This window comes from Triturus cristatus, chromosome 5_1, assembly GCF_964204655.1.
Source record: "Triturus cristatus chromosome 5_1, aTriCri1.1, whole genome shotgun sequence".
NCBI classification, from domain to species: domain Eukaryota; kingdom Metazoa; phylum Chordata; class Amphibia; order Caudata; family Salamandridae; genus Triturus; species Triturus cristatus.
The window spans coordinates 304,415,417-304,439,370 of record NC_140587.1 but is presented as its reverse complement, the minus strand read 5'-3'; the positions used below and the strand labels follow the sequence as shown (position 1 = coordinate 304,439,370).

Genomic DNA, 23,954 nt, shown 5'->3' with positions numbered 1-23,954 from the left:
GCTTACCGCGCCAACCAAGTTTGGACCCAGCCATGTGTAATTCAGTCTTGACCCTGCTTTGCATGGTTACAGTCCGGCCCGAACTTCCAAGCCAGGTCCTCCTTAGACTGGAAGCAAGCATCCTAGGACTGGATTTAGGGTATCGCCCCTCATCAGCCAGGCTAGATAGAATTCAGTGACATTGCATACATCTGTAGTTTTATGTTTATTATTTAATTATATCTGAATTAAAGTACCTATTCATTTTTAAAAGGAAAAACAATAACAATACTTGTGGTTATTGTGGGCTTTGCAAAATCCATAGTTTCTGCCACACCGGTCCCCTGAGTCTACCTTGGACTGCTCTGATCCACTACCTAGAGAGTCAGTCAATTGCTAAAGGGGTATACTGGGTTCTTTACAATGGGTCCAGATGAAAGGTGGGTTATGTACACCGCAGGGAAAAGATTTAATTGCCACAATTCAAGCAAAGTAACTGCAGATTGCCTTGGAACAGTCTTACCCCAGAACCAGCGCACTCAGGAGAAAACAGTCCTGCTGTTGACGTGCTCTCGCACAACGCCCCTGTTGTGGCATTGTAAGCTCAGAGACAGCATTACTGGCTTCTATTGGAAAAGAAATTGAACATCATGCAGAATGTGCCAATAGCAGGATTAGCATAATGTGGCAGGACATGAGGGGGCATGGCTAACTGCTGAACATGGCGGCCGCAATATAGCGGAGCTCTACGACCGGACCTAATTATTTGGCAAATATCTATGAAGCTGGGGGACATCCAGTATGCAGACCTCCCCCGCTGGGCATGCACAGAACAGGTGGTGCGAGGCCGCACGGCGCAGTCCAAGACACGAAAACAGTCGATGAGGGTGAGAATGGCGTGCTCTCTGGGCCCTGTGCACTGACTTGGAGGCCCGTGTTGTCCCGTGGGGGAGCGGGCCGTCACCCCCGCGGGCCTGGAGGTACGTGAGAATAACACCAGAGATCCGCACAGCCTTACTGCGTGATTGCCCGAAAGATTTGTAACACGACCCGCCTCCGACTGAGGCGGCCTACCGCCCATCCCCCTCCTGTACAACTAGGCTGTGAGCTTCGCAGCGACCTCGCACGATTCATAGAGGGACACTGCACCGGAGTGACTTCCCCACCCATAATGTGCCCAGGCTAAGCATACGTGCCTGTGGTCCCTGCCCGACGTGCCCCCCGCTGTCCTGGGAAGCTGAGCGGAGCGGGATGGATATCCCCTCTTCCCCCCCCCCCCCCCCCCCCCTTGTTGATCTACCAGAGGGGCACCGGGCTATGTTGTGGATCCTGGGGCACTGACCTGCTTTGCAGTGAGTTGGACGCGCCGAGGTGCTTGCTGTTCAGCGCGGCACTCCCGTGAGTTTGCCTCCCTCGGGCCTGGGTTATCTGGGACTGTGGCGGCCTGCGCAGCCTTGGCCCCACATTGAACTGCTCACCAGGGGGCGCAGGGCCTGATGTGGCAGCGTGCGCCTAAGCACCTGGGACGCCCCGGAGGGGGGGGGGGGGGGATTTGCTGATGGTGTGACCAGGAGGCTGTGGCTGGAAAGCCAGCAGATGACCCCACACTAGTGGAGAGTGCATTTCTCACAGCTCAAGTCAGGCCATTGAACTGCCTTGGCGGCCTGACACATGTGATGCCTTGAGGCCTCGTGAGCCTGATCACTGGCACTAGTACTGAGTAAATGGGAGATACCTGCCCATGTATGAACAGTGATCAGGCAGATGAGGCGCTGTATTGGCTGATAGTCAATTACTTTGAACGTGTTGACGAGAATGTCCTCACTAACTCTCAGGGGCTGTCCGCTGCAAAGAACACATAACCCTCAGTAATAGTGCAACTAAGCACGGAGAGGAACTGCCTGGGCCCCCTGACCCGACTTGGTGCCTATGCCCAGTCAATATTTCGATGGTCACGAAGTTCCCCCTATTTGCACAATTACGGGAGAACAAGTGGTACATAGTGACCTCATGGTATGCATCAATCAAAGAAGCTGAGAAACACCTGAATTTCTCAAACTGTGGGCACTACAATTTGTGACCAGTCAAATAAGATTGGTGATTGACCCCACCGTCCATATATTATGGGATGCACAAAGGGCAAGCACCAGAGTTGGTGGCCACTGATACGACGCAGCGGACCAACACAGATACTACCAGTCTAACACCCTTGATTAGCTGCATTCCACCAACTAACATGGAGACCGCCCCAGACAATTTAGACCGGATTCTGCAAGAAGTAAGAGTCAAGAAAGACAATAGAGCAACAAATAGGCTCCCTGACAACCGGCTTTACACTTCTCAAGGCTGATCATGACAAGTTGACCTCTATGGCGAAAAGCAACAAGTCACTCTTAACAGACCTGCTACCGTAGCCTAAAGACTATGCAATGCAAATAGCGCAGCTGCAGTGCCAGGTGTCCGGTCTGCAGGAAAGGGTCGAGGAAGCTGAAGGCGGGGCACGGAGGAATAATGTCTAAATAATAGCCCTATTGGAGCGCTGCGAAGGCTTGGATGCAACGCCCTTCATAAAACAATGGCTGTGTGAGTGAGTGGCCCAGAGGGTTTATTTAACCTATTCTGTGTAGAGAGAGCCCACAGAATCCCTACAAGGAAGCCACCAGCGGGTGCTGCTCCACGCCCTATGATAGCACGCATATTGAAATATAAAGACCGGGACACCCTCCTTCAGGCTGCCAGGGACCAATCCCCTATCCAATATGAAAACCACTGCATCTCCTTGTACGCGGAATACACAGTCTTGGTCCAACGACAAAAGGGCTCGTATCAAGAAGAAAATGTACAACCTTTGATCTCAAATACGCCTTGTTATTTCCTGCCCGACTGAAAATCATACATGAACAAAAAACACTTTTTCGAGAGCCCAGAGGCCCTAGGGGACTGGATAGAGGCCACCTTCCCCTCACAAACATTGGAGAGAACAACACAGGGTACGAACCATGGGTCCCAACCGGCTGCTGGAGGAAGAACACACAACACTAATTCGATCCACAAAACCAATGCGAAAAGCCCATCTCCGGAACAGGCCTTGAGAGGCAGGGAATCTGCGATAGCTGCAGCCGCGACATTCAGAGACTCTAACCCCCTTTCCTTCCCGGAATCTTCAGAGGACACCACCATGCACTCAGATTCAGAATAGTCTTGCTTTGTCCCCCACTATTACCCCACAGACTGTGAACGATTTCCTGGGCTGAAAGGAATCACATGGGCCGCCTTGCAGAGTTGGAGACAACTTAAGAATCGAAGAAGACACTATAGCTCAAATAATCTAGCCCCCCCCCCCCCACGCCCCTCCCAAAGGTAGTACACACACACTAACGTACTGTTAGACATAGGAGGTTTTGATACCCTTAATTGGGATTATATGATGATGGCTTTGGATAAATTTGGCATCCTGCCTGGCTATGTAAACTGGGACAGACTACTGTACACAGACCCTATGGCCCACGTCTCACAACCATACCAGGTGTGTCTGGGCACACGACCGGGCTGCCCGCTGGCACCATTGTTGTTTGTGTTAGTGCTGGAGCCCCTTGCTATTAAGCTCAGCATGGAGGCTGAGGGAGTGGGGATACGGGTAGACAGTTAACGCATGTGCGGTCTGCATATGCGGATGACCTTATGTTGTACATTAGTGACTTATCGAATGACTTGGAGCTCATACCGAGTATATGTAACAGTTTGAATAAAGAAGCAAAGTCCCATGCATTATTTTTTTTGCCCCAGAGGAGCTCCCAGAGTCCATCAGGTTTGGACAGCTTTCTATCACAGTTGCCCCAAACACCTTTAAATATTTGGGAGTCCAGATATATAGATCCTCATCGGACTAATTGGAGGGCAATTTTACGAAGGCGGTTAGGTCATTGCGCAACCAAATTTCCTTTTGGGTGTCGTTGCCCCTCTGGGATGGGTAGAATAGCCATCTCCAAAATGGTTGTTCTTCCTCGCTTACTATATTACTTCACGTCTGCCAGTAATGATCCCTTTCTCCCTTTTTAGGTCTCGCCTGACCCAGCGCATGCGCTGGTCTGGCGAGACTTATTGAGAGGGCTCCAAAAAGTGCTACCAGGCCAGCCTAGAGCTACAGTGCATGTGCGCGGGCGCGCCACGCTTGACCGCGATTTACTTTCGCCGCTGCGTGGCCGCTTTGATGTTTGATCGCGATCACTTGCACGGCCGCTTGGCATAGCCAATAGGTCTCGCTTTTGGGACCTTATAACTATTTTTAATTCCGTTATTTTATCCTCGTTTTATTCGTTTTTTTACTCGCTGTGTCTTATACTTGTAAGCATTTTTTTTAAACTTACCTGCATCAGCATAGTGTTATTACGGGCGGTGGGAGAGGCTTGGATTCTGCATAGACTTCCCCGAGACTGTCGTTGTAGCTCCGCCATCTTGGACAGGGGGAGGTTGGTGGTGTAGTTGCCCGGCCGGACCCTCCCAGACGCCCATAAATGCTCACACTACCGCGACCGCGCCGAAGGCGCGCCTAAGGCAAGCCAGTCTGCGCCCGTCCGCGCCGGATCGGCGCAGGTACTCCGGGTGACACAACACGCCTGATTCCACCTTATATTCACGGGAGGAACTTATTGCCCTGGCCTCCACCTGCCCTTCATCTCCCTGGCTCCCGCATGAACTATCTTTTCATTGTAAATTTTGCTCGTTTCAATTGACCCCGGCCCAGAGGACTATGTATCCTTTCGGGTTTAAGGAATTTAAATTCTTGAGCCTTAATTGCCGCTCCTTGATAAAACATCACGCTGCGGTCTTTGGTCTTTTATCCAACGAGTCTCCAGATGTTCTCTTTCTTACAGAGACCTGGCTTAACCAGGACGTCGTGGCAATACCTTGGCTGACTCTCCCGCCGGGCTATGTATTGAAAACTCTGAATAGGGAGGTGGGGAGAGGGGGTGGGGTAGCAATGGTAGCCAAGGAAGCATTTATGGTCTGTTTGGAGAGTGAACCTATAGAGGGCTGTGAATGTGCCTCGTTTAAAATCAGGTTAAAACATAATTTTTCATTGGCCGGTCTCCTGATCTATAGGCCTCCCGGTTCAGCAACCAGTTTTAGGGAAGACCTATTAAATAAAGTGGATCACCTTGCTAGCAAGGCAGCCAATTTTACTATTCTGGGTGATCTCAACCTCCATTTTGAAAACACTGAAAAAGTGGACATTGGCAGTTTTTTGGCAGACCTGGAAGCCTTTCAATTAAAGCAGTATGTGCTTGAGGCTACTCATGTAGCTGGTCATGTATTGGATCCAGTCATTTCTAATCTCCCGCAAATTATAATGCGCACTCCCATCCCACAGGCTTGGACTGACCATTTTTTGGTCTCCTTTTTCCCTGCAATTTCAGACTAAAGCTGAATTTAGCTGCCCCTCGAAGACCCTGCAACGCGCTTGGCATAGGTTTAACCCAGAGATTCTCTCTGTTTGGTTAGCTAGCCACCAACCTCAGCTACCCTCGTGCGCAGAAGCAGCGAATCAGTGCTATCCTGATTGGCTGACGGCGGGCCTGGATATTCACATTCCTGCTAAATGGGGAAGGCAAGGTCGCGGCCCATCTAATCCGTGGTTTAATGACGCCCTTTCCCTAGCCAAAAAGGGCTGTAAACAGTTGGAGCGCGTCTGGAGACGCACTTATGATGTGACTGCAAAACTGGAATATCGAACAGCCCTTAAGTTATACCATAAAGATATTCGTAGAGCTTTGGCAGATTTTGTGGCCAGCAAAATTCTGGGGAGCTCCAACCCAGCCAAGACTATTTTTTCCTTACTGGGTGACATGAGGAATCCCGGCGGCAATGGGGTTTCTCCGATTGCCTCCAATCACCAATGTGATGAGCTAGCCATACACTTTATCAATAAGGTGGAACTGATCTATCAGGGACTCCCGCAAGTAATTCCCTTGTCTGCAGAGGCGGATTTATTTAGGGGTGAGACGGTGGATGGCCGTAGTCTGGTGGTATTTCCTTCCATCACGCCTTTGGAGTTTGTTGCCCTATGCTCAAAAATTAAATCTGGCTCTCCAGCTGACCCAGTGACTCCCACCCGTTTCCGTCAGCTCTATTCTTCCATCTCAGAGGTGTGCCTGGACGTGGTTAACCGGTCACTGTCTACGGCGTCAGTCCCACGAGCTTGGAAACATGCTAAAGTCGTCCCTCTGTTGAAAAAAACCCTCATTAGCCACTTCCGAACCAGGAAATTATCGTCCCAGCTCGCAATTACCCTTTCTGGCTAAAGTGACGGAGGCGCGCGTTAATTCCATCCTGGCTGGCTTTGTTGAGCAATATGCCTTATTTGACTCCACACAACACGGTTTTCGACCCTGGCACAACACTGAATCTGCGCTGTTGGTTGTGTTGGAAACAATAAAAGCCATTTAGACGTAGGCGATTCAGCGGCTCTGGTCCTTTTGGACTTAAGTGCCGCATTTGACACGGTATCTCATAAAATACTCCTGAAACGCCTGCAGGATATTGGGGTCAGGGACCTGGCCTTGGCCTCGATTGTCATTTTTATCAGACCGATCTTTTCAGGTCTCGGCACCTCCCTTTGCCTCACAAAAATATGCGCTACACCAGGGGGTACCACAGGGCTCTATACTAAGCCCATTATTATTCAATCTTTGTCAGCCCATTGGCGGAGCTGGCTAAGGGAAGGGGACTGTCATTGGTATCATATGCTGATGATACCCAATTGATGATAGCCTTCTCTAAGAAATGTACCACCAATTTAAATAACTTTAGGGAAGATCTGCTGCCTATCTCTGACTGGATGGCAGTAAACTGCCTTCAGCTGAACTCCGGGAAATCCGAAATCCTGCTATTCGGGAAGGATAGGGAGCTATGGACTGATCTCCATTGGCCGGACCGTTTAAAACCTGCCCCAGTCCTCGGGGATATGGTTTGACCGGGGAATGACTTTCGAGAAACTAACTAAGGCAGTCGCTGGGGTTTGCTTCGGCCTCCTGCGGGGTCTTAAGCCATTGCTCGGTTTCTTCCTCTCCGCCCCCCCCCTCCCTCCCCCCCCCCCCTCGGTACGGCAGACTATTGTCCAAGCGTCTGTTCTCTCTAAATTAGACTATGGGAACTGCCTCTATCTGGGAGCTACTAGGGCTAGCGTAAACCGCCTCCAGAGGGTCCAGAATGCAGCAGCACGAATTTTGGTTTCACTACCTAAGCATTGCTCAGTCGCCCAGGTGCTTCCTAAACTTCTTTGACTGCCGGTGTGTAAGCGGATACAGTTTAAAGTATTATATATAGCTCACAAGACTTTAGCAAAGAAGGCTCCGACGGGCCTTTCACATTTGTTGGAGGCTTATGTACCGGAGCGCTCACTGCGTTCTGCTGAACAATCTTTGGTCTGTGCTCCGCGAGTGCGGAGGGCCAGGGCTGGGGGGTGCTCTTTCCGCTACCTGGAGGCCAAATTGTGAAACTCACTTCCGACTTCTATTAGAATCATTCCTAACCATCTGGCTTTCCGTAAGGCTTTGAAGACTTGGCTTATCCCCCTTTCAACCATTTAACTACTGTGAATTGTTCTAGCTCTCGCTTCTGTTTCTTGCTGCTGCTCTGGGACGCCTCGTTGCTGTGGCAGCTATGCGCATTATAAATCTCCTAATAATAATAAGTATTTAGTTATGCAACTGTTGCATGGCTAAACACTAATAAGGTCCCAAAGGCGAGACCTATTGGCTATGCCAATGCTTGTTAAAACACTGGATTCACTCCTAGTGACGTTCATCTGGGGACATTGCCGTACAAGAGTTGAGTTGCCCAAATTACAGTTGGGGATGGCTAGAGGGGGCCTCAGTGTACCTGACTTCCGCTCATATTGCTATGCAAGTCAACTGCAATGGCTATCATATTGGCTTGCGGGACGTAACTTAAACGAATTGGGCTACGCAGCACATACCCTACAACGGGGTAACCTATACACTTTATTGTTACCACAACGTAAGATTCCCCCTAAATTCCCCCCCTTGTTATTACGGATAGCTCTTAGTATTGGAAGAAGTCCCTACAATACACCAATCAAAGACTCCCCTAACACTCCACTACTCGGAATTCCCACGCCCATGGGGTTGGTCACTAGACGGACCTTGAGCGGGTGGTTACGAGAATGGGTGTCTAAGGCAGGCGCATTCTTTGAGAGTGGGACACTGATGGACCACGAAAATTTTGCTCGGAGTGAGGGAGTTCGGCACACTCTTTATTTTACATGCAGCCATAACCAGATACATAAAGAAGCATTGGGCACCAGATGGTGAAGAACCCCCAACACACAAGCTGATATATGCTGTATATTTGATGGGCGGATGTTGTCATCTTATACGATTGCTATACGGGGGTGCCCGAGCACACGCGGTTACATCCCTATTAGTGTTAAGGGAGAAATGGTGTAGAGATCTGGGAAGGGACCTTACGAACAAAGACTGGTCCTCTCTTCTAGAATTTCGTAAGGAGGTGTCCCCTAACGCTAAAATCAAACTGATACAATATATGCTATTACATAGGGGCTGTCTCACTCCACACTGTATAAATTGTATATACCCTGAAATCCAGGTTTGTTGCCCAAATTGCAAGACTGAGGATGGGGATTACTGCATATGCTCTGAACATGTCCAGGAATTTTTAACTGGGACACAATGGAACGCTGCATATTGGGCCTGTACCACTGCCCTAAGGTGCAAAAATTGCAGCTTAGATTGCAGACCTTGCTCTGCTTATAGCAACGCGCTCCATTACCATGAGATGAAAATCAACCTGCCCGAAATCATACACACATGGCATGAGGAGGCAGTAAGTTGGAGCAGAGCTGAAAGTGCAGTTATTTGGAGGGAGGACACAGATTTCTATGGAATGGGATATAATGATAGATACATAAGTCACGTTGAAATTTCTTAAGCGTAAAATGCAGAGATATGCACCCCTCAACAGCCACAGAGGCAGGATCTTCTTCCCTGTTCCATTCTAGATAAGAACCAAGTGATTCGGTTTGCGCCACTACATAACAGACCCCAATATGACGTATATAGCGAGTTAAGACTGAATCCAGAGATTGAATCGTGAGCGGGGATGAGCCAGGAAGGAGGGAAGGGGGTGGGATGTTTGGGACTGTTTGTTAGTAGTGGTTAATGGAAGATACTTGGGAAGTAAATCGCAAAATTGCATAAGTTGATACCAAGAGGTTATTACCCTATTCAACAGTAACAATATGTAGAATGCAGCTCTATGAAACACGCATACTCTTGTTAATATGTTGTCTAATGATTTGCCTGTGAAATCTTTGTATAGTTGCTAATATATGACATTGTATAAAATCAATTTTAAAAAAAATGTTTTTTATGTGGCAGGACATGCTTAAATTGTTGTACTCTGAAGATGGCTACGGCGTCCAGAAGTATTGACACATCCTAAAAATGGCTGAGCTGCTGTGGTGTAGTCTCTGCCCCTCCCCCAGTGGTGTTCATTTTATGTTTTGTTTAGACTACCACCAAGCTTACCCCAGAGCTACCTCCCCTCCATCCTAGAGTGCGAGGACAGCGGTAGGTGGAGGCTATGCTGGTTTAACTAGTTCACTGGTATGGATGGCCCTTGTGGGTGTATGCAATGTATTGGCTCTACCTGGTGGTGAACCAGCTTCTCCCATCAAGCTCATTGTACTTCACATGCTCCCTGTTCGTGAAGGGCACTTTCTGTGCGTGCTTACGTAGTGAGCATGTGCAGTAGAGTGCTGCATTGACTTCGGGGGTTGGTGCACTTTGAACTGGTGTTAGCTAGTGAGAGAGGCTGGCTAGAAACTGCTCTGGAGCAGTGTATGTGATCGTAGAGGGTTCGTGTCTGCATTAGGGGATCTGGGTGTGGAGGAAGTGGAGACTGGTGTCTGGTGGTGAGAGTAAACACACGTTGTGCATATGATGGTCATCTTTGTAGGGGGAGGGGGGAGTGGTGGGTGAGACGGACTGCGCACGGTCAGTGGTTAAGGGTTTTCAAAAGTTAATAAATAGACAATCTGTCATTTATGCCTCACCTAACCTTTGGTCAGCCTCATGGAGGGGGAGGGGGGGGTAATTAGCAGACCTTCAAGCATTGCAAGGGGAAGAAGGTATGGGCGAGTAGGTGAATCCAATACAAGACATATAAACAAATTGTAAAAAAAAATTTGAATGGTGTTCACATTGCTATGTAATACATCAGTAAAGCACGATCTGTCCCCAGCAGGTGTTGCACTTAATAAATATTTTGGATGCTAAATGTTTGTTGTAATTTTGTTTTTAAAAGACGTTCATTGGTTTGCGTACCCTTTTTACTTGGTACTGTTGATTCTCTAGTTTCCACTTAAGTTTGGCCCAATTTTCCTACCTTGTCTCTTGTTTCATTTTCAGCTAATGGCAGCAAGATATTTATTTTGTCTGAAACCAGGGTTGCCGAGCGAAATGCAGTTATTTCCTTCAGTTGTAGATCTAGTAGTATTCCTTCTCCCACAATGTTTATATTAAAGCTTGGACTTGGATGCTTCAAAGTGTATGCAACGGTTTAATAGTAAAAGGCTAGTGCATTTGATAATAACAGATGTTCTTGGTGTGGTGCAATTAGGAGACATGCTACAAACCAATAGTTAACTCCGGTTTGGTTTCTACTGCAATGCATGTGTCAGTTCTTTGCTAAGCGGTGTATGCTACTCTGCATACATTGAAGCCCTCATGCATCATTGTAGTTAGAGGGCATGAGGGAGCAAAGTGGGGGCAAACTTTGTGGACAAGTCTGCCCCAAAACGCTAGCATCTCCCTAGGATGCAGCGATTGCACGTTAGCTAACAGCTGACCATCATTCTTTGATTTGCAGGTACTGAAGGAGTAGTGGATGTAGTTGGGGGCTTCGGAGAGATAAAGCAGTGGGAGTTGGATCTGGGAGAGGGACTTCTAGAGTGGGACTATGACAGAAAATATGCCCTGGCCCCAAAATATAAGTGGGCCCCAGTTAGTGAATTAGATAGCTGAAAGTGTGTCATGTTTGCAAATTGGGGCAGTTTTGAAGTTGTAAAGACATGCTGTATACATGTTTTTACAAAGGTATGGATTTGAACTTGTTGTAGGCAGTGGTTTTTTGTTGTTTTTTTGTTCAATATTGGGGAAATTGCCAGTAAAAACCAGGCCATAAAAGTTGGCTCACCAGTAGCGGCTGATGTAAAGAAAATGTGATGGTTCGGGGAAGGGGACCAGCAGCACAGGGGGGGGGGGGGGCAGTGTGAAGGAGCTGATTTATTTTTGTTTTTCCAAAGGTATCTGACGGTCTTCTGCTCACTGCGCTGCCCCCGAGGTTCTCCTCTGTCACAGGCTGAAGCTCCCAGCTTTCCCTGCGGCCAATCCCAATGCTGCTCCCAGCATGAGAGCAGCGTAGGGATTGGGCGGAACGCACTGGTTTAGCGCTCTATCGGGACATGGGACCCCATGCGTGGTGATCTCTCCACCCAGCAAAACTGCTGGGTTGGAGAGATGTCAGTGCACATGACTGTTTCTTTGGCCTCAAACGGCCTCCCAAATGGTCATGTACACGGACAGCAGGGCCCACCACTCCTCCTCGCCCTGCTGCAGTGCTGTGGCCCCCGCCCCAAGACCGCCGCAGGGTGAAAAATAAAAGGATGTGCACTTAAATCATTTTATTTTCTTGTTTGCCTCTGCAGTAAAGACTGTTGATGAATTCTTGATATAGATAAGAGACCTATAATGTTGAACAGTCAATAGTGACTTTGCGATATTTCTAAAGTAATCTCAAACGACATTGGCAAAAGGACGCTGATAAAACATAATGGATAGGTAAAAACTATGTCTTGTAGTTTTGATAATGATATACTGTATGCCTATTAGGCAATAGAAGAATGAAAATGGGCGTCGCCTGGACAAGCAGAGTAGCTCAGTGATATCTGTAAGTGACCGGATGTCACTTTTTATATTTTTATATTTTCAGAGTTAGGAACAATACGGAGAAGATGAAAAGGCTGAATGTCATTCTGTTCGCCGATTTCAAAAATGGTATTTAGCAGATTACGGAGCCTCCGTATTTGGGGTTCCTTCTATCTGCGAGTATGCCGGGAAACTGGGAGCAAAACATGACTTTCTGTGAATGTATCATGTAGTTCTGTTCAGTGTTTGACTGTACTCCTGGGGCTCTGTTCTCTATTGAATGCGCTTTGGTTTGCTCTGTTGGTGTTCCATTTCTCTCAGACCCTGTTCCCTCTATGATCGTTTCCTTGCGTTCTGTTCGCTCTTCCTGCGACGCCTGACAGGCGACGTCTGTGCCCTGAAGTCTTGTTCGTCTCTGGCTTCCTCTGCTCTCCTCGAGCATGGGCGCAGGTTTCGGACTGGTCCCCGCTGCCCCTTGGGTTGGCCCTGACTGTGCCGTCATGAGATTGATCGGGGATTGAGTTCCTACGTACTTTGTCAATCTCAAATGGTGTTGAAACATGAATTTGTATGTTCCTCGTGGAGGTTCTTCTCTGTTTTTCAAAAATCGGAAAAAGGCTTCATGCTAGGAATTTCGTTTGTGGGAGTAGTCTTTCTTTCCATGGGTGGATGCTCCCAGATCCTTTGAGCTTCAATTTGCCGGTTTGTTTTTTGTCTCTTCTTTAGTCTTTTTTTCTCTTGTCTAAACAGGGGCTTGCTATCCATTGTGGCGGACCTTGGACTATTGATGTACCTGGTCCCAGGGAGTTCTTGCAATGTATCCACCCATTGATTCTGGCTGCTAATACTCTATTTTAGCAAATTGTGAGCATTCTTAGGGTTCAGGTTGACGGTGAAGTAGATACTGAGACTGTTGGTTCTATTTGCCCTGTTCGTGGTTGTCTTACCTGGGCTCTGTTGTGGTTGACAATCGCTAGGGACACCTCTGGGCTGGCTTCTTTCCTTGGAGTTAATGAGCTGGATTGTGTCCCTTGCACCTCTGTGCTTTCTGCTGTGGCCGTGATTTCGGCCTTTGTTTCTGAGGTGATATTTCCTGCGTTACTTAAGCTAAGTTTTTTCAAGTCCGTAATTAGCGTGGTCAAGACTTCCGGGAAAGTTGAGAGTTTTTCCTCAATGACTCTGCAATGGCAGTCCGTGGTTTTTTTTTTTTATTTTTTTTTTTTTTTTAGTATTTCTAGCTTGAGGCTTATATTTGCAATGGCCAAGGCTATAGTTTGCGTTGTGTCCATTTGGACCTCTAATTTATGTGACTGCCAATTGAGGGCATTTGTGGCTGCCATGAGCGTATCATTAATCGAAGACTGCCAATTGCTTTGTTAGTTAGTCAACCTCACTGATCTCTGTGCATTCCTCCTGCTTGTATTCGGACCTATCGGTTAGGACCCTTCTTGCCACCGACCAGGTAGCCTGTTGCTGCTTTCCCCCTGGGGACTGTCTTAGGGCTGTCTCTCTGTCGGCGTTTTCCCACCCATTTGAGTTCTGGGTGCTAGTTTGGAGAGGATCCAATTCTATTGTGTTGCTGATCCACCACGGTGACTTTATCTTGCAAGCCTAGTTTGTCTGGCCTTGGGACCCTCTCTGTTGTCATGTGGGACGGGCTTGGACTCAAGGTCTTTGAGTGACTCCCTAGATCAGCCCCGCTCGATACATGGCGTAGCTGTCAGCTCTGAGGAGAGCTAAATCACACTGTTCTCTTCCCCACTTGTCAGTAGGGATATGCTGTAAATGGTGGTGGTGTATGTTTTGTGTGTTCTATGTGGGCCCCATGCTGTGCCATCGTCGGCACCCTGACCGGCCTCTAGAGAGCGTTGTGTCCCCACTGTCCGGATGAGTCTCTGCGTTTCTCACTGGTTGGCCGTCCTTTCCACTTAGATTGTTTTTGGGCGTTGCTTAGAGGTTATTTTTCATGGTTGTCTACTCCTGTAGTAGTCGTCTGGAGCTCCCTCCTGGTTGATGCCTTTTGCCTCCTTTTACCATGATCCCCGCCCTGCTCTGTGGCGATGCTCGGAGGGCAATTTTCCAGCCAATTTTCCTAGCGGCTGTTGAAATGCCTGAGGTCTTATATTTGGGTCTTTTTGGTCTTCGGCGAACGCCACCCGAGTTCCCTCTCCTTTGATCTGTTGGTCTCTGTGATCTCCATGGGGGGCGTTCCAGGTGGTCGTCCAAGTTGCTCATTGATGAAAAGCTTGCGTGAGGTCCGGGGGTTAATTCTCTGGCGTCCTCTGAGGCCTTGTTGCCATTAATTTAGCTGTCCTGCTGTACCCCACCCCTGAGTACTGGCTGTTTCAGACTGTTGGCCTGGCAGCTAGCTGGGAGCAAACGCCTGCCTTGGCTACAAGCTGCTCCCACCCCTAGGCGGACTACCTCTGCAGGCCCGAGGCTCTGCTGTCTCAGCCACCGCAGTTGCAGGGGAGGGCTCCTCCCTTCTGTATCTCTGTGCTTATTGAGGCTTCTTGAAGCAGTGGTTGCAGTATCTGGTACGAGGCTGGCTGGCTGGGGGTCTGTGGCACACTGCGTTTGTGCAGCAGGAAAGCAGTGTGTGATGGAAGGAGGCAATGAAAAGCCATGAGCACCGGAACAGACAAGTAAAGCTGGCAAGGTGGCCTGAGCGGACATTGCACGGAATGCCGGAAGTGGGCTTGAGTGCTGGGCTGGTGTAAGTGCTTAGGCTCTAGCAGAACCAGTGCGTACATGGGCGCAGGCACAGATAGGACAGGCATGGGGTGAGCGCAAGGCAATCCTGAAACCCCCCACGTAGCTCCAACCCCCGCCGCGCTCCCGCACCGGCGAACGCTCGCCAGCAATCGCTCACCAGTATAGTATAGTTGCTGTTGGCTCTCCTCTCCGGACCGGGACTGCTCCGCACCGCGCTACCCTGCCTCTCTGCCCGCTCGCCTCACGTTCCAGGTCACGTGACCATTGCTCGCCAACCACAGCTGTTCTAACAAAGTTTATCTTACCTGCAATTGCAGAGTTCCAGTCATCCTGTGGTTCCAACCCTCTTTAGATCAAAAACAATATCTCTTGTTTGAATGGGAATGAAGCCGCCCAAAATCGCAGGTATTACCCCAGTCTTCAAAGGTTTTTTTCTCTCCAGATAATTGCACACCCATGTTGGCAGCTTTGGTTACAGATTTGCATGCCACCCAGGACAACACCAGACCTTTTTAAAATCTGTAGTTTTGGTGGAACGTCATATGGGGCATAGAATTGCCTACATCCTACCACTTTTTCTAACTGAGTCTTCCTGCAAGTGTTAAAACTGGCTAACATGCATATTATTTTCATATTGACATGCAGTGATACACCGAATTGTGCGCCCACAGTTCTCCCGATAAAAGCAGTACCCAGCATTGACATGTTATGCAGCTTGGGCATGGACCCAATAAACGCTGAGATTCCTGTTGCAATTTTACTTTTATAGCGATTAGTGTACTTGACTGATTGGTAACTTGATAAAGATTTCTCTTCACTCAGTATTTATATCTCCTGCTTTTGTATAGCATTTGGTATGTTCCATTTTTGATTGTTCCCCTTCCCTTCTTGTCATAGCACATTGCATTGTCTATCTTGGAGTGTCTGTGACAGTTAAAAGGACTGCTGAGGTTTTGATGTGGCTTGAGGTTGTGCCCGGTCATAACCATAAACTATCTTCAAGCTCGTTCAATGTCTTACTTTTATCAATTCCACATGCCAGATTGATTGGAAAAGATTGCCCTTATTATGCATTTGAAAAACATCCTCTGTCATGCCCCCTTCCTCATGTTCCGTTTCTCTAGCTCATAGAAACAGAGGGGACTACTGTTTTTGGATGCTGGGTGAAGCCAAGGCCCACACACTATTAGGTAGCCAATGTCTGGAGGAGTATGGGGATGCTGGCTCACTGTGTAGGTAAGGAGAGAGAGAGAGAGCGAGTAGCGCATGTGGGCGTTTCTTCTGAAATATTTATGCTCGAAGAATGCCAGAGCTAAACTTTTTAATTTTGTGTGGAGAGTTGATTGGCAGACCACACGATCCAAGTGCCATTCTTCTGCAGTAGCACGTTGCAGTGATGCACAGAAATTGATGCACGCATGGGGGTGAGGTGAAGGGAGTTGAATTGTTTGTCGAACATCACTTGATGCAACTTTCTTGCAATATTTGTACAGTATTTTCCAATAGTACCTCTAAAGTGCCACTATATCAAACGAGTTTTCCCAAAACCTCCGTCTTAAAACATGAATTTGACATTTTTAGGTCTCGCCTAATCAGTGCGCAAGCGCTGCTTAGGAGTGACCTCCTGCAATCGGTCTGCACTGGAAAACTCGTGCATGTACTCCACTGTTTCCAATGAGTGCTCGTGCATGTACGGCATCAACCTTGCGGGAGCGAGCAGCTTCGCCATCTGTTTCCAATTATCGCGCCTGCGCTGCACTTGTTAATTGCAAACAGATGGCGCTACAAGGTAGATGCCGTACATGCACGAGTGCTTTCACTGTGCCTTCTCTCCCCCTCCCCACCTAACCCAGGCTCTGCTTTCCGCCGAGGTCAAATAAATAAATATCATTTAGTAAATAGTTGCCCGACCTACCCCTGCCTATGAGATGAATACACTAAAGACAATACACAGAAGATACAGCGTGTGCTACGCCCAGCCTGGACCAATCTAAATGCTTTTTCACTGTGCCTTCTCTCCCCTTCCCCACCTAACCCGGGCTCTGCTTTCTGCCGAGGTCAAATAAATAAGTTCTCTCTGGCAGAACAGATGGAACACCCAGTCATCGCTCGCCGTGGTGCTCACTTATTGTGGCCTGGTGTGACCCATGATGTGTCAAGCATCCCTTCCGCGAGGATCCCGTGGGAGCAGCCTACTGGCTGCAAGAAAGGCAACTGTGAGCAGCTCTTTTAAAAATTAGAATAAAAACCGTGGCTATAAAGTATTGCCTCTTAACTGACCGTAAAGATATGTTTTCTAAAGCTACACAGCAGGTCGTGAGGAGGAGTGTGGTTTTAGGCAGAGGCAGGTTCAGTCGGTGTGCCAGAAGTTGGCCCGTCCAGCTCCCTTCTGGGGCCAGCTGGGCATGTGGGTTCGGTAGCAGCTGGGAAATAACGAATCTAGAAGACGAGGATCAGCAGATCTTCTCCCTGAGCCACCAACAGGTTCACATGGCGTGTGCTTGATTTAAATAAAACAAATCAAACTTCTGCATGTACAAACACGCAGTTTATGAACACCTACATGGTGCAAAAGCACAAGGAGAGCAACAGTAACCATAGAGTTGTTCGCATATCTGCATCCTCCCAGGGCGCTATTTAGAGCAGATCTTCTGACAAGAAAGCAGCCTGTCTCTGCCTCAGCTCAGTATTAGTCACCCCAGAGAAGAATCCAGCCTTCTGGGGCACATGGGGTTCTCTTTCGGCCCTCAGAAGTGCAGCCGGAAGCTGCCTTATTGCCCCAATAGAAGCATCTCGTGGTGGTGCTCTGAGCGTGTTACCCAGCCTGCCCTGGTCCACACAGGTGGTGTTTTGAGGAACGGCAGCCACTGTGGTCCAGGTGGTGCCTGCAGGTGTAGGTTAAACCATCACTCTTACAGCACTGCAATGGAGGGATGCCTTGTTAGACTACAAAGGATGCTTGTGCGTGATCCGAATGTAAATGACTTCTGAGTGCCAGTCTGTGCACAAGACACGGAAGCACTAGGTTTTTGCATGCAGGATTGTAGGTCAGTGGCACCCTTTGTGCACTTGCAGGGTCAAATTGATTGGCGCGAGCAGCTGTTGCCAGGTGTGTTCTTGTGCACTCCCACATAAACTCTCCAACCTGATTAATTTTTTTACTTTGTATGCTCTCAGGTTTACATGGACCTACGTACAATCCAATATCATATCACAGCTACACTGGCCTTTCTTTGCAAATAGAAAACACTCTCTTCCCAGGTAAAACTGATGCTGCTGTGAAACATTTTTCACTAGTCCCTCCAATAGGTCTCGCCTTTGGGACCTTATAAGTATTTAGTTATGCAGCATAATATCCTTGGTGCAACAACATCAACTCTTACATGGCTAAACACTTCTAAGGTCCCAAAGGCGAGACCTATTGGCTATGCCAATGCTTGTTTGTCTTCTTGCAGTATCACTGCTTTTGAAACTTGACACTTACGCCCCCTAGTGGCTTATATTAAATATTAATTGGACGCAAATGAGTTTGTTTACATGTTGTCATGTTGTGCTTGGCTGTTTTATAGCATTGGTGTTGAACAATAGCACTATATATAAACATTCTCTTTAACAACTATACCCCGCTTCTAGACGAGCACAAACTAGACTGGGAATTTCATCGAAACTGCATCACAGAAGACGGCTTGTCTGAATCAGTTACAGAAGCGGAGTGTTATTTTCCAAACTGGTCTATGCTACAAATAATCCATAGAGCATACTTTACTGAAAATGTACAAGTTGGCATTAAAATATCCGAGATGGCAAAACTACAAATCTGGATTTAGACGTGTTATTAACTGCCGTCTGATAGGCTGAGCAGACAGAGGCATCACGTCTACATCCGTTCCATTCGTCTGATTTTAAAGGGCTTTCTTCAGTCCGTCAAAGGGCATCCGGTTCAGACGGACAGTACGACACTAATTTTAAGTGTTAACCTTTCGGTTCAATTTAAAATAAAATTCATAATCACATATCTGTTTACAGATAATTATATAAAACGTGTAATGAAAATTAAACCTATTTTAAACGCATTTACTAAAGACATTAAATTGTCAATTTGATATATTTACTGTAATTTAACATTTAATTTGAGTTGTGCTGCAGTGTTTTTTATTATTCAGTTCTAGCTTAATAATTTTAAATGATTTAACATTTCCTTTTTACAGTAAAATATTTGAATAATTTTGAATAATTAAACCTAATTATTTTTCCCTGTTCTTTACCGTGGGGAGATCTCTAGTAACTTTACGTTCAAAGTCTGCATCTAGTAGTAAATTTGCACTCAGAAATTGCCACTAGCAAAAGAAAAGTGTAAAGTTTCTACTAGATGCAGAAGCGAGTTTAGACGTGATGCAGGGCTACCACTGCTGACACACAAGTGGTTCAACAAAGAGCTATCTGATTGATTGCAGACGGGCAGGCGAAGCACTTGTGCCATGATTGAAATATCAGCGATGCTGATGGAGGAGAAGGGATGGCTTCAACTTTCCCCAATCCAAGATGCTACTCCCTGTTGCTTACATTTTTGTCTTCAGTTTTTACTGTTGATTTACGAATATTCATTCAGCTTATTAAATGTTCCTATAAACAGTATGTTTACTTGACTGACAGACACTAGAGAATTGTTGTATTCTTAGTTCTTGAACATAGTCTTTGAGTTTTATAGTACCCTACAATGTATACAGTAAGAGTCATGATTGCAGAACCGTCAGAATTCCTTTTTGGTGATTTTGGAGGGTTTGTGTGCAATGGGCTCTTGCAAACTTGCTTAATCATTTTCTGTTTTTGGATTCGTAATTCGAAACAAGCATTGACAAAGCCAATAGGTCTTGCCTATGTAATGCGAGTTAAAAGCTGTTGCCTTTGCCAATGCTTGTGAAGTGTTTAAGGTAAAACGTAATAGAAAAAAACATTTAAAAATACTGAAGGAAATGCAAACGCAATTGAATTACATGTTTTCAATCTTTGTAAACGGCATGGCCTGTTTAGCGAATGAAAAGTATTTGACAAACTGAACAGAATTAAAAAAGGATAAAGTAGCGTCAGAATGTAAAGAGAATCACTTGCCAGGGCCTAGTTTACCCTCCACAGGATCCAACCATTTGGTCTTTTTGCATTATCCAAGGGAGCATATATGGGCCTTCAGGAGAAGTGTCATATTAAGTACACATTATGCTTCGGAAGTCAGCTCAGTGAGTATAGTAGATAGCCCTTCCTCCCCAGCACCATAAAAACCTTTGTATGCCAAAGCTTGAGCTTTCAAGCAATATGTTGAAAACAGGAGATGAAGCAAAAAGAACCTGTAATTCTGCTCTTCAGCCTTACTGCAGCAAAAGTATCCCTGCTGTATTTTTGCATAGAAGTGACGGAAATGCACATTTTTACGACCAAAGCTGCTGAATGGCAGCATGGATGATGCCCATGCTCCTCTCATGCCGAGCAATCAACGTGGCAGTGCCCCCTGGCTGCCACTTAGTTGCAAGCCATTGGCTGTGAGCTGCTACTTTGCTGGGATTGCAGAAGCCCTCTGAGGTGTATGGCGAGACAATCTTCCGGATTCTACTAATTTGCAGACATTAACTGCGAACATCTTTGTGATAATCTAATCTGCATTGTCTCTGCTGTCCTGGATATGCTTCCATTTGCTCTTAGTCTGCCTGGAGTAGGGCAAGAGCACGTGCAATTGCATCTCAAGATGGAAGATTTAGTTTTGAAAAAGGCACCCGCCTACGCCGTGTAGTTCAGGGTACGATACATGATAATGGTAAGCACTAGGTGCGACCAATCCACCCCGAATCAAGATTACATATATCACCCCAAATCCAGATGACCTGCTGTGCACAAGTGGCCGCTCATCGGTGTCCGTTCAGCAGAGTTATTCATTTTGCTAATAAATTTCAGTTTTTTAGTTCGGTGAATGATTTCTTGGATGCTTTTGCTCATTCATGCATTTAGAGCTGCGTGTTAGTCAGCGTATGGGGTCAATTTAGGCCAAGGTTAACTGTTAACTGTGCTATATGTTTAAATTTAATGAAACAATATTCTAATTCTATTTTTTAGATGTCTTGCTTGAGAGATTTATAAAAAAGCTAGTCTTGGGTTTGTTCGATATACTAATCATTAAGTTGTTGTGTCTACTCCATTGATAGATACTTTTACAGTGGGAATGATAAAAATACACTCTTTAAATGTAAACTTGTTCAATCCCAATTTTGTGTCATTTAAATTTCACTTTTCTATTTTATTCAGGAAACTCTCCAATAAAGCCTGTGTTTTTCCTCCGTGGTTGAATGGGTACGCGGTGGACAAGAAGTCTCAGCAATCTTCTTCAGGATCATCTGCATGTGTTCTGTGATCCTGGGGTAAGTTTATTAATTATACTCCCTGATTGTGCTGTAATGTTCTTGTTTGTTCATGTGGAAATTACATTAATTTGTTGCACCAATATCAGTGGGTAGAGCTGAGATGGGCTCCCCCTTTACACAAGTAACTGCCTAGATATTGTTCAGTTTTATAGGTTCACTGAATATTGCTTTAGTTGAACATCAAATGCACGCATGATTTCTTATGGACCGAATTTTGAAAGATTAGGGATTATACACGACGATTTGTCGTTTAAATTATTAAAGAATAGGTAGTTAAAAAAAAAAAAATGAACATAAAGCTAATAGCTATTTAAATAGTGTCTTGGGTACTAGCTGGAGATTGAGGGACGACGTGGTAGGTCTTGGTAGGAGGGAGACATGAACTTGGCTCTAGCGCCAGGAAGCATCATTGTTGTTTCGATACAAGTGCAAACGGATGGGCCCAGCCCACGAGGCTGCACAGTTTAAAGAACATGTGAACCGAACCAGAAAAAAAAAGTTACCTACATTTTTTTTTTCTGGTCCTTTTCCCACAGCACAGGGTAGCCAAACTGGCACGGAATAAAAGAATAGCAACCTCACACAATTGGCAGTGGATTATGAAACCGTTTTTTACCAAGAAACATTGTATGCTACTGCCGTGAGCCCTGAAGCAGTTTTAGGCATGAAATGTTTTGGCTGAGGATAATCCATGCATTAAATACAACATGTATATCATATAAGAGAACTGTTGGCTAACTGATAAAAAAGAAAAATACATGATCAAATCAGGTCTCTAAAATGTCTTATTCTAGACTTTCTTTTGTTCTAGAGAATTATTCAGGTTGAGTGTAACCCCAAACTTGCGTAAAGCAGAAAAATAAAGGTCTTTGGGGCCAAATGACATATCATAGCATACTACCCCATTAATGAAAATACATGATTTGTTTCCTTTCAGCTAGTTTTTTTTTTTTTAATTTCTTGAGTGCTGTCTATTTGGTTTGATGTTCTCAGTGGCTCGGAACACTGCTCTGCACTCCTATATAATGGAGATATGAAATGAATGTTTTGCTGACGCTGATCATTTAAGTAGTTCAATCATCAGCAGTCAACTCAACCCTGTATGCCTTCCACCAATCTGGATTTAAATGGAGCTATTGCATCCAGATTTTAGTTCCTCCACAATGTCCTTCACTCGATCAAAGGGGTCAAGAAGGCGCCAAAAGATTCTTCTTGGCTAATGCACCATGGATGCAGTCTTATTGTTCCTCTTGTGCATGCCTAAAAGTGTGTTCAAGTAAAGCTGTTCACCTAGGCATTGCATCCTTCTCCAACTTCACCACCCCGTTTTGCAGCCGCAGTGTGACACGTTCTCTTTCTGGGAGGTGGCAGAGTTGTGGGCACTTTTGGCAGTGAGCATTAGGGGGGACTGTTTTACCCAATTACTTAACTGCTTTTATATGGTGTTATATCACTGAAAGAGACACATATTCTCTATAGATGGATTCGTACAGTAGTGCAGCTGAACGCATTTGTTGGCTTTGTTCTTAGGTTCATGTTGTGTCAAGAAACAAGTGATAGTATAGCGATTTGAGTGTAGGTATTAGGCATACATGCAAAATGCTACTCACAGCACGGTCCTGATCTAACCTATCTGTGCATGTCGAATACTTTAGAGGTACACCAGCCAACTCAGTCTTTGCTTTTCCTTCAGAACTGTTTTGTGTAAATGTGAATGCAGGCAGGCTCGTTCAGGGCATGGTGCCGGTCGGTATTTGTCGGCCATTCTTCAAGTCACCACTGCAGGCTTTGGCCTAGTTTGTGGATTTTCTTCTGCCTCATTAAATCTTATTGCTGGAGCAGAAGCACAAAAGCATACAACTCTTGATTATAGTGACTAACCTTATATTGCATGTAACACCCGTGATCTATTATGTTATTGACTCTTGTATCATTACTATTGGAAAACTTGTTTGCTATATAATGTGAGCACGAGTGTGACCCGCTTTCTTTTTCACCTCTTAGAAATAAATGAGTCTCATACCACATTATAATGCCTAATTTATAAGTTTTGCATTAAAGAACATCATCCCTCAAATTTAAACTGGTCTTTTTTGGGCTGTGTTTGATATTATAAATGTCTTGAATGAATCCAGAGAATGCTTTTATACATAAGAAAAAAGAAGCGTTTACTTATTGCAATACGTACGAATCTTTGCCTTAAATTGAGTGAGGTCACAATACATAGGTTGTGATACAGAGGCAAAAGAAGCTGCTACTTATTACGTAGGTTTAATTTTCCTTTATTAAACATTTCACTTTAGTACATGCCGTGCACCAAATATTGCAATGAAAATAGAGTCCTAATAAGACTTTACAAATCAAATGCTTGCAGATGAAATATTCCAGTGTCTTGCGACTTTTCACTTAGTATACATAATCAATATTAACATTGTTTAAAAACTCTTATGAAACACTTTGTTGTGGCATTAAACACTAATTTTGTTTTCAGAAATTTAGTACATCCATTAAATCTGCTCTCCATGCACGTCATCGGTCTCCAATCATTACCCACCTCTTAATACCTCCCTCTAGCCTTTGCTTATGTGGCCAGGATCTTCTCTCACCTGGAATTAAACCGTATATTACACAGTGCTATAACTATCCTGTTGAACTCCAAATTTTATTCGTGAGTTCTTTCTGGGGCAACTAGTACCACCGTAATATTTCAGGTTTCCGCAAAACTAGACTTGATAAGAATCTGCTTGCAGCCCCTCTGTCAAGTTAGTCGATCTTTAAGTCAGAGATAGGTAAATGTGGTTACAAAAACACAGATTTTGTTTAATTTACTAGTTTAAAATTAAAAATTGCATTTGGTATTATTTCTAGGCAGGTATCGAGTCGG

At 45.9% G+C, this 23,954-nt stretch overlaps 1 protein-coding gene across 1 annotated transcript in view; it reads left to right on the top strand.

Annotated features, from left to right (window-relative positions):
- ZHX2 (zinc fingers and homeoboxes 2) overlaps positions 1-23,954 on the top strand; it is a 261,516-nt gene that overhangs the window by 99,172 nt on the left and 138,390 nt on the right. Inside the window, exon 2 of the mRNA XM_085605035.1 lies at positions 20,955-21,067. The gene's annotated coding sequence lies outside the window, so the exon portion shown is untranslated. The remainder of the gene's footprint in view (positions 1-20,954; positions 21,068-23,954) is intronic.